Genomic DNA, 9,635 nt, shown 5'->3' with positions numbered 1-9,635 from the left:
AGAAGATATTGACATTTTATGGACCAAACAGCTCAAGAAAATAATCATCAGATTAATTGAGAATGAAAATAATCGTTAGTTGCAGCCCTAATATGGTTAGCTATATTATTTTCAGGCTGTTGGTTCCAGTATCAAGGCTAAGTAGTTTTTTTGTTCCTTATGAAATTTTACACAACTGATATGTTAGCCATCACTGATTTTTTCATTCACTAAAATGTTCGTCTATAAAGATTATTTAATTTTTAAAACTTTGACAATTAACTCTTCTAACTAAAATCACATTCAATCATCCCTCTTTGCAGTCAAAAATAATGTCAATGTTTTTAAAAAATATATTGCTAAAGGTTTTGTATTATTAGAATGAAGAAAAAAGGTCTGAAAAATAACAGAAATGCTCCTTTTTGTTGTAGTCAGTGTGCCCATGGTTTGTTTGATTGACGTTAGCTGGCAAGCTGCTGGTGTTACACCATACAGAACAGAGACAAAGTAAACAAACTGCTGTAGCTACAAGTCACAGACAGACAGTGTGCCGCTAACAGGGATTTTGAAGAGCAACGACCAAACCAGCTTCTAACCAGACCGAAGTGACATTTTCAGGTATGTTTACATGTTGTTTAATGCACTGCAGCTAAGCAGCTAAGCAGCTAGCTAACCTAGTCTGCTAACTGACGTTAGCAGTGCACTTTTCTCCAGTGAATGTTTGTTTGGTGGCTCGTTCAACAAGCTAAGGTGCAGGGCAAGACGTGTGTTCATGTTTGTAAGTTAGATAAAAAAAAAAAGGAGACTTCAGCAGGAAAGCTAATGTGGGTCATTGTTCAGAGTCTGTGGTTCTTTTGTTGTGTAGCAGGATGCTATCAGGCTCAGTGTGACCATCTACTCTGCCTGTGATTGAATGCCACATTCTCACTTTATTCAAGATTTGATTTGCTACATTGAAATAACCACCCCAATGACATAAGCTTTTGGTTTCTGATTTTTTTTCTCAAAGGAGAACACAGGATAAGTGATTTACTGAACAGATGTTTACAGTAGTAGACAAAAAAGCAGTTGTTTTCTCAGTTGTCATTGCTGTCATTGACAGATTTCCTCCTTCCATCTGCTGAGGAAGACTGAGATATGGTTGAATGCAATAGAAAGAGCTTGTAAGTGGACTTTTTGTCAGCTTGCAGTTTCAAAGGTTAACAATGATCTTTCATGCTCAAATGTTCATTTAATTTAGCCAGGAAATTAAGGTAAACACTGCTGTGGTAGGCAAATAGTGGGCTGTGGACCAAATTTAGCCCTGCAGCAAAAATATCTGGCCCCCTGACAAAAGCTGAAGTTTCATAGTTTACATAGTTTACATCAAATCTTTTATGTAATTTTTCAAAAATCCATGGTAGATGGCAAAATAAATACAAGGCTCGTGAAAATCCCAATGAATATAACCATGTTACATCTAATACTGCCCCCACATGAAGAGCGGCATTAAAACCAATGGTTGCATGGTGAGCAGTGAATGGTGCTGAAATTAAGTCTATTTAACTTACCAGAAATGAAATTTATTGTTTAAATTCTAACAGTTTTAATTCCTCAATTTCAGCCTCTTTGACGATAACAGATTTGTTCTTCACAAACACAAATATGTGGCAGTCTACTATTTTTTTCTAAGGCAACAACAGAACATTCAATCAACCATAAATGAAGCAGGTCAGTGTTTATTATGTGAGGATAATGAATAAAATCTGTCTCTAGTCTGCAATACAGAACATATATTTGCATATGAGTCATTTTTAGATAACTGAGAGTTAAAATAAGTTGTAACTCTATCCATAAGCCCTCATTTACTAATGTGAAAAATCTGCCCTCAGATACAATCCTAAACATTGTTATGAATCAATTTTATTCTTAAATGAATAAAAAGAATATATACTTATATACACAAACATATAGGTCTGCATTTCCACCGTGCTAGTTAACAGCCCCCCAATGAAAAATCCTTAAAAAACTGGCCCATGGTTGAACCTAGTTGCTGGAATACTGTTTGTGGTACTGATATATATATGATCTTTATTTACACACATAAGTTACAGTAGACATCAACAGATTATACAACATACGGGCCAAAGACATCAACGTTAGGGACAACATCAATTCAAAGAAAACATGTGCATCTGCACTACTCAGTCAAAATAGATTTAAACTGATTTAAAGGGATTAGCTCTTCTAATTTTACAACTTCTGCAGATTGTTCCACTTGTGTGGAGTACAGTATTTAAAAGCCAGTTTCCCAGTCTTAGTACTAACATGGTGATTTTTGAGGACCAAATAGTCTTGGGACTTAGTGCAGTGTGACAATGATCTATAATTAAAAAGCCATTTGAGATACCCAGGAAGTTTTCCAATATGTGCTTTGTAAATAAATAGAATGCAGTGCCTTTTTCTTCTCACTGCCAATGACTGCCACCCAACTTTCTCATACAGAATACAACAATGCTTTCTAAAGTCATCCCCAGTTATGAACCTAAGGGTGCAATGATAGACTGCACCGAGAAGTTTAAGAGTAGAGGCAGGAGAGTGCATATAAATTACATCACCATAGTCCATAACAGATAAAAAGGTTGACTGAACAATTAGCTTTCTGCAATTCTTGGTAATACATGCCTTATTTGTATAAAAGAATGCCAGTTTTGCATTTTAGGACAGTCAGTTCATTAATATGTTTTTTGAAGCACAGCTTGTCCTCAAGCCAGAGACCAAGATATTTATAACAGGATACTCTTTCAATTGATGTCCCATTAAGGGTAGAAATATTCACTTCAGTGGAACTTATAGTCAGTTTTCTAGAAAACAGCATGCATTTTGTTTTATCGAAGTTTAAAAGTAATTTAAAATCAATTAAAATTTGCTGTACAGCACAGAAATCAGAATGCAAGTTTTGAACTGCCTGGGCAACAGAGGGCGGTATTGTATAGAGAATAGAGTTGTCCACATACAAATGATTCATTTATAAAAATTGTGTCTGAAAGTGGTCCTAGAATAGAACCCTGTGGCACACCTTTGTTAACACTCATAAAGCTGAACTGCTGTGTCTCTCACACTTGCAGCGTCCACACAGGAAGCGTGTCTGCTGCGGCGCTTCTGCCGCTGGCTGCCCCATCTTTCTATTGCTTTCCCTGTCTATTTCTGCTGAGAACTGCACGTGTCGCGCGGAGAAAATAGGCGAGACCTTGAATCTTTAGATGTCTCAGGAGCAACATGGGCGTCGAAATGAATAGCAAGAGGTTCCGCGATGTACATGCGCTGCTGACGCATCCAGTGTGTCCCAGGCAATAGCCATCAGCCACAACAGCTCGTGTTCTACCACTGAGATAATTTGCAAACCAATTACATGACTTTTCATCAAATCCAATAGATACTAGACGTTTCAAAAGAATTTGATGATCAACAGTATGGAAAGCCTTAGATAATTCAATAAAAAAGGCAACACAATCCTGCTTGTCGTCAATACACTATTTAATGTACTATATCCAGGTCTAAATCCTGATTGATTTTAAAATGGAGTTTTGAGATAAAAATGTTCTCACCTCATTGTTTACCAGTTTCTCTGACACTTTAGCTAGACATGATAGTTTAGAGATTGGATGATAATTATTTAGCTCATTGACTGACCCCCTTTATGCAAAGGTAGGATGTAGTCTATCTTCCAAAGGTCAGGATGCTTTCTGTTACTACGGTCAAATTAAAAATATAAGTTAAGCATTCAACTAGTAATGGAGCTGCTAATAATAGAAGCCTTGGTCTAACTGATCAGCCCTAGTTGACTTTATGGGATCAATAGAACAAAGAGCATTTAACATTTCATGATTCATAAAAGGCTTCAATGAAAAGGTCTGAGAGTCTAATTTGTTTGCCCAGCAAGGTGCACTATGATTAGAGATAGTGGGAGGAAATCCAGCATTTTCAGATAAATAACCTGATGAAATAAAGTATTCATTGAATACATCACATATTTTCTTTTCAGCTGAGATAGTAGTTGAACCTTGAACAATTTCATAAGGTAAGGATGAGGTAGGACTATGTGATAATGATTTAATAATCATAATGATTTTCCAAACTTTTGCTGGGTTTCCTTTACTTTCAGACATTTAATTTCAGACACATAAAATGATGGTTTGGCATTTTGAATAACAGATGAAAATATTGCCAATCAGAGGATGATTAAGTTGTTTGCGCTTTGCATCCCTTTCATCTAACATTTTAGCAATTTCTGAACAAAACCAAGTTTTTGACTGAATATTTTAAAAGGTGCATAATTGTCTGCAATGGAATTAAATATTTTATAAAAAATCTAAGTGTGGATCAGGAATTGCCACGGTAAACCTAATATCACTATAGTACAACTCAAACAAAAATGCTTGTTCAGAAAAGTGTTTAAATTCCTTTTGACAGTGGTACGTGGTTTGGATCTTTGTACTTTTGTGTCACAGATGCATGCTGTTGGGCAGTGGTCACTGAAGTCAAGAGGAAAAACACCACTAGATATATAATGTCGGGGTCTATTGGTTAAAATAATATATAGAACCCAATAACTAGTACTTAAACACATAAAACACAAAAATGTCAGGGTCAGTTTGTTGCACTCAGACTTTAATATACCATAGTACATTTTTGATACAATGCTACGCAAGTTCATATGAACAATTCCTATGCCCTTGCAATACTGAAAGCTTTGCATGATAAAATCAACTTTCTGAATTTCCTCCGAATTTGAGACTCAACCTCCAAAGCCACAAGCGGTGCTATTGATAAGTGGAGAATATAGTAACAGGTTATGTTTTGAATCCGGGTTCATCTGGGCAGTTCAGAAAAGCAAGGTTGTAAACAAACAAAATGCTTCCGGATTCACAATAGCCCTTTAGTCATATGTGAAGCTGACGAATGCGAGTAATCCTGGTGTCACCAAGTTGGGGTGAAGGAAGAGACCCAGATATGACACATTGGATCTCCAAATCCAGGAGAGTGTCAGTAAGACACACTTCTTCAGCCTCTTGGACTGCTGGAATTTAATATTGTTAAATCCAACATGTACCTGGAAGATTTTCACTGTCGGATGTTTTTCAAGGAGCGATGGTATTTCAGCAGCTACATCCCACACTCGTGCACCCGGACAACAGTATGTCGCTGCTGTGGGATTCGTGACATCCCTGACCATCGACAAACCCAGAATTAGTGTTGTAGTAAGCGATGATGGAGGGAGACGCTTACCTCGATTTCCCAGGCCAGGGACTGGGTAACTAACAGCAGATGGGCCAGGGCCTCCAGCAGCAGATGGGTCAGGGACTGGGTCTCCAGCAGCAGCAAATGTGGGTGCATGCTGGTCATAAGTCTGGTAATCCTGCTGCTGCTCTAGTGGCCCGTTTTAGCTAGCAGTCCGAGGGCTGCTGGACTGGGACCCCCTATGAGGTGGTGAGAGAGCATGAAGCGAGCATGAGTGTGCTTTAGTTAAGAGAATCCTCGGATCTGATCCTTCATCTGGGCGCATGGCACCAGACTCGGGGCAACCCTTGGTGCAGGTAGGCTCAGGTTTTGCAGTCAGTAGAGGAAAGTCCTCCTAACCCAGAGTGCCAAATTTATTCATCAGCACGATGACCTGTACTGATGGTGGACGCAGAGCAATCTTTTAACTGTTCCCTCAACGAGACCTGCCAGCGATCCTCCAGGACTCTGGTTGTTATGGGGTCGAGCTGAGTGTGACCTTTGGCCTGGCTCCTAGGCTAAACCAAGGGTCATCAGTTTAGGCAGTTGGTGCTAGGCCAAAAGACACTATAAAGTCAAACTGCTTCTCCTCCTCCTCTTATATAAAGTGGATATTCTATCCTGCAGCTCTGTTATCTCAAGACAACAACTTGCAAAGGTTCTCACAGCTGCATGGAGAAGTGAGTGGTGACATGCTTATATGCTTATTATCCACAGTAAAAGTGCTTAAAATCCACGGTAAGAACAACCGTTCATAAAATAGTAGTAACAGAGCGTGTGCCCTGCTTGTTTGATGACTTAAGATCCACATATCCAATGAATAAAATCCTTTATCCTTTAAAAGATATAGTTAAAAACAACCAAGATCTTAAAAGTGTATCATAAAAATGCGGCTGGACAACTGGATAAAAAGTCAATTTAAGACAGAGCTTGACACAGCTTCTGGCAGACAAACACAGTGCCAATGCATGCGCAATCAATGATCACAATAAATTACATTGCAAAAAACCCATCAACTTTTCTTTCCACAGAGTGTTTGTTACTCCAGATTTTACAGGCATCACTGTGAAAAGGGACTATTTCTTCAGTGGAAAGTAGTTTGAGTGAAAACACAGAGATGCCTGTGGATTATCCACAGTAACCAAGATTATTTCTTTATTTCTATTTTGCTGTTGAATTTTTAAATGTAATTTTTCAATGCCATGAGCACCACAAACAAATTGCTATTCATCTCCATTGTATTGGAGTAACAACAGAAATATGGGTGACCGATATCTCAAAGCGTTGGGAAATAAAACCAAAACTTTCTCCATGGCTAATTCAGTAAAATCAGTATTACAGCTAACATGTTCCTTCCTTTCCCAAGTCACTGTTCAGGTCAGTATGTCATGTTAACTGACATAGAGTATATTATGCAGTATATTATGCACATGAATAGTATCCCATTAAGAGCACAGTGCACGCCTTGGTGAGGAGTATAATTGCAGTGGTTTGAGCAGTTCCCTGTGGATGTCTTCCCAAAGCTGAAATGAAAATTATGCCCTTTCCACTAACAAGCTTTCTTACTGACCTCCACTAAGGAAATGGACTTAGACCCTTTTGAATCTTCGAGCACTACCTCCCAAATTAAATGTCCAGCAGGTGATAGTTCCTGAAAATGATCCCCCAACCTTCTGACAGTAATCTCACTCCAGATCTACCTGCTTAGTACAGCCAGGTCAATAACTTTCTCTTCCTGAGTCACCAAAAGGATTTTTTTTTGTACTTCTCTGAAGCTTCCTGACATGCAATTTCGACAGTCTCCAAGATCCTCCTGAACCTGTCCTTCTCAGTTCATACCCTTCTGTTGAATTCAGTCTCCCATCTCAAACAGACCAGAGAGACCTTCTGCTTTCTTTAGCTTGCTCAACATTCATGTCCACCAGCAGGTTCTTCACTTGCTGCATTTAAAGCTGCAGTTATTCATTTTTGGCCACTTGGGGGCAGTGGAACAAGCTGAGAACACAATATTGACTTATTATCACCATATAAAGTTGATATGGTGATGTTAGCATCGACATCCATCAGAAACAGAATAACACTAGCATACACCTAGTCTAGAATTGGGGACTGACTTATGGTGGCTGCAGCGCCACCATGAGGTTGAAATTTGTGGTTTTAAGTGAATGTCTAAAAAAATATTTGATGTATTACCATTAAGTCTGGTACATACTTTCATGCTCCCCTCAGGGTGACTTGTAATAACTTTGTTGATCCCCTGACTTCTGACTTCATCTAGCACCATCATCAGGTCAAAATTTCAATTTGTCCATTAATTTAGTTTATGACAAAAAACTTATGACATTCCTGTCAGCCTCTGCTGTACTTATGTTTACTTACTGTGTGTTTATTGCTAATTAGCTAATGTTGGCATGCTAAAAGGCTAAACTAAGATGGTAATCATGGCATAGCATTTAGCTCAAACCACTGCTATGACCAAGTAAAGCCTCTAATAGCGGTTAGCGTGGCTGTACTCTTAATCTTGTGGCTTGTTAAATTACTTCAATGATTAATCCATTATCACATTTTTGTTCACTAATTGGCTCTCTGTCTAATTATGACTAATTGACTAATCAACTAATCATTTTAGCACTAAGGTCAGTTTTCTTCCCAATATCACATATCACAAAGTTCCCTCAAGGGGCTTTGCAGTCTATACAGCACACAACACACTTTATCCTCAAACCCGCAATTCGGACAAGGAAAGAGAACCCCCAAAAAAACTTAAACGAGTGGGAAAAAAGAAAGTAGTTTGTTACTAGCCTCATCTAAACATCTACATGTCCTTGACCTCCAAATGAACATCACAGCAAGGTGACAGTTGGGCTGAAAGCAACATTTTCTGTTTTGCAGGCTCACTTTTTAAGTTAATGGTAAAGGGAGTCCGGCGAGGGCCTTAATTTGAGCGATCGACCCACAGAGGTACTGTACAGGTTGGGCACTGTTGAAGGCTAATGGCTCACAGAGTCACACCAGGTAAAGCCTATTGAAAAATTTAAAATGTACCAAAACGAAATATCACTTCAAGCACAGAATATTGGAAAAATGGAGCGGTGCTGAAGAGGGAGGGCAAGAGGGACTGTGAGTGTGTGAGGGCAAGTGTGTAGGTGTGTATGAGTGAGTGAGCACATAGAGGAGCTGATCCTATCAGACTCTTGTCAGGTCCTGTTGGGTTTTTCAATATAAACCTGTGAGCACGGAGACTTGCGCTGCACTTACACTTTTCCCCCTGCACTTTCCCACTATATGTCTCTCGCTCACACACACTCTCCGTCAGTCTCTTCCTGTTTTCCACTGTCTTTATACATTTCCCCTTTTCTCACATCATTAGTCTCTCCGTGTCTCTCCTTGTTCTCTCCCAGGAGCTCAGTGAGGATTTAGGCCTCCTCTCCTCCTAGACTCACCTACATCCTTTCATCCTGTTCCCTCCTCTCATCCTCCTCCTCCTCACTCCGCTCTCCCTCCTTTTCTTCTCTCTTCTCTTTCTCTCCCCTCCCTCCTTGCTTAACCTGCTTCCTGAGCCCAAAAAATAAACCCACACACACAAGCAAACACACACACACATACACACCCTGACACATTACACACTGTGCACACGCATACAGAATCAAGCCCAAACCCATCTGCAGCCAGCAGCACAACATCTAATCCTTATGCTTGGGGAGGAGGGGGACCTTGCAATCATTCCCGCTCCCTTTCTGCCCCACCATTCATTTTTCTTTTCTCTTCTGTACTTCAGTCATTTTCTCCATCCTTGAATGCATGCCCAGCATCCCACTGGTAGGTGTTGCTTTTGGGGACGCACTGGAACAGCTTCCTCTTTGCATTCTTTCTTGTCGAGTCCAGTGGTTGTCACTCATGTGCCAGGAAAAGCATGCACACAGATGTTCACTGTAACGAAGAACCTCACAAGTCAATTTCACTCCTCGCAACACCTTTTAATAAAAAGTGAAATAAGCTGGTGTAGTATTTGGTTTGGGATGAAAACCTGCAGCCTGTAAGCTCTGCGTGGCACATGACTGAAAGCCACTGGTCTTGTAGTTGATGCCTGGCAATGCTGTCCTGCTGCGCTGGACGCTGCTGCCGCCCTGTGGCCGCCAGCTGGAACCGCAGCCCCTCTTCTATAATGACCGTTTGATTTTTAGAGTTGCATCACGCCCCCCCAACACACACACACACACACACACACTCACACACATACACATACAGCATCACCACCACCACCTCTGCCTCCCCTCTCCATCTACCAACCCCCCCACCCCCCCAAATGGCCACAACCCCTCCTCCCTGGGTTGGATAAATATTGCTGGAAGATATACAGTATAACGTGTTGCTATGGTGATCAGCTCGTGGGTTTT

The 9,635-nt window shown here is 40.1% G+C and overlaps 1 protein-coding gene across 1 annotated transcript in view; it reads left to right on the top strand.

Annotated features, from left to right (window-relative positions):
- Positions 1-556: 556 nt before the first annotated feature.
- Positions 557-9,635, top strand: part of abcg2b (ATP-binding cassette, sub-family G (WHITE), member 2b) — a 29,186-nt gene continuing 20,107 nt past the window's right edge. The window contains exon 1 of the mRNA XM_044347456.1: positions 557-597. The gene's annotated coding sequence lies outside the window, so the exon portion shown is untranslated. The remainder of the gene's footprint in view (positions 598-9,635) is intronic.

The sequence above is a fragment of the Thunnus albacares genome, chromosome 3, assembly GCF_914725855.1.
Source record: "Thunnus albacares chromosome 3, fThuAlb1.1, whole genome shotgun sequence".
Classification (NCBI taxonomy): Eukaryota; Metazoa; Chordata; class Actinopteri; order Scombriformes; family Scombridae; genus Thunnus; species Thunnus albacares.
Note: the sequence above shows the minus strand (reverse complement) of the source record. Positions and strands in the feature narration are given on the sequence as shown.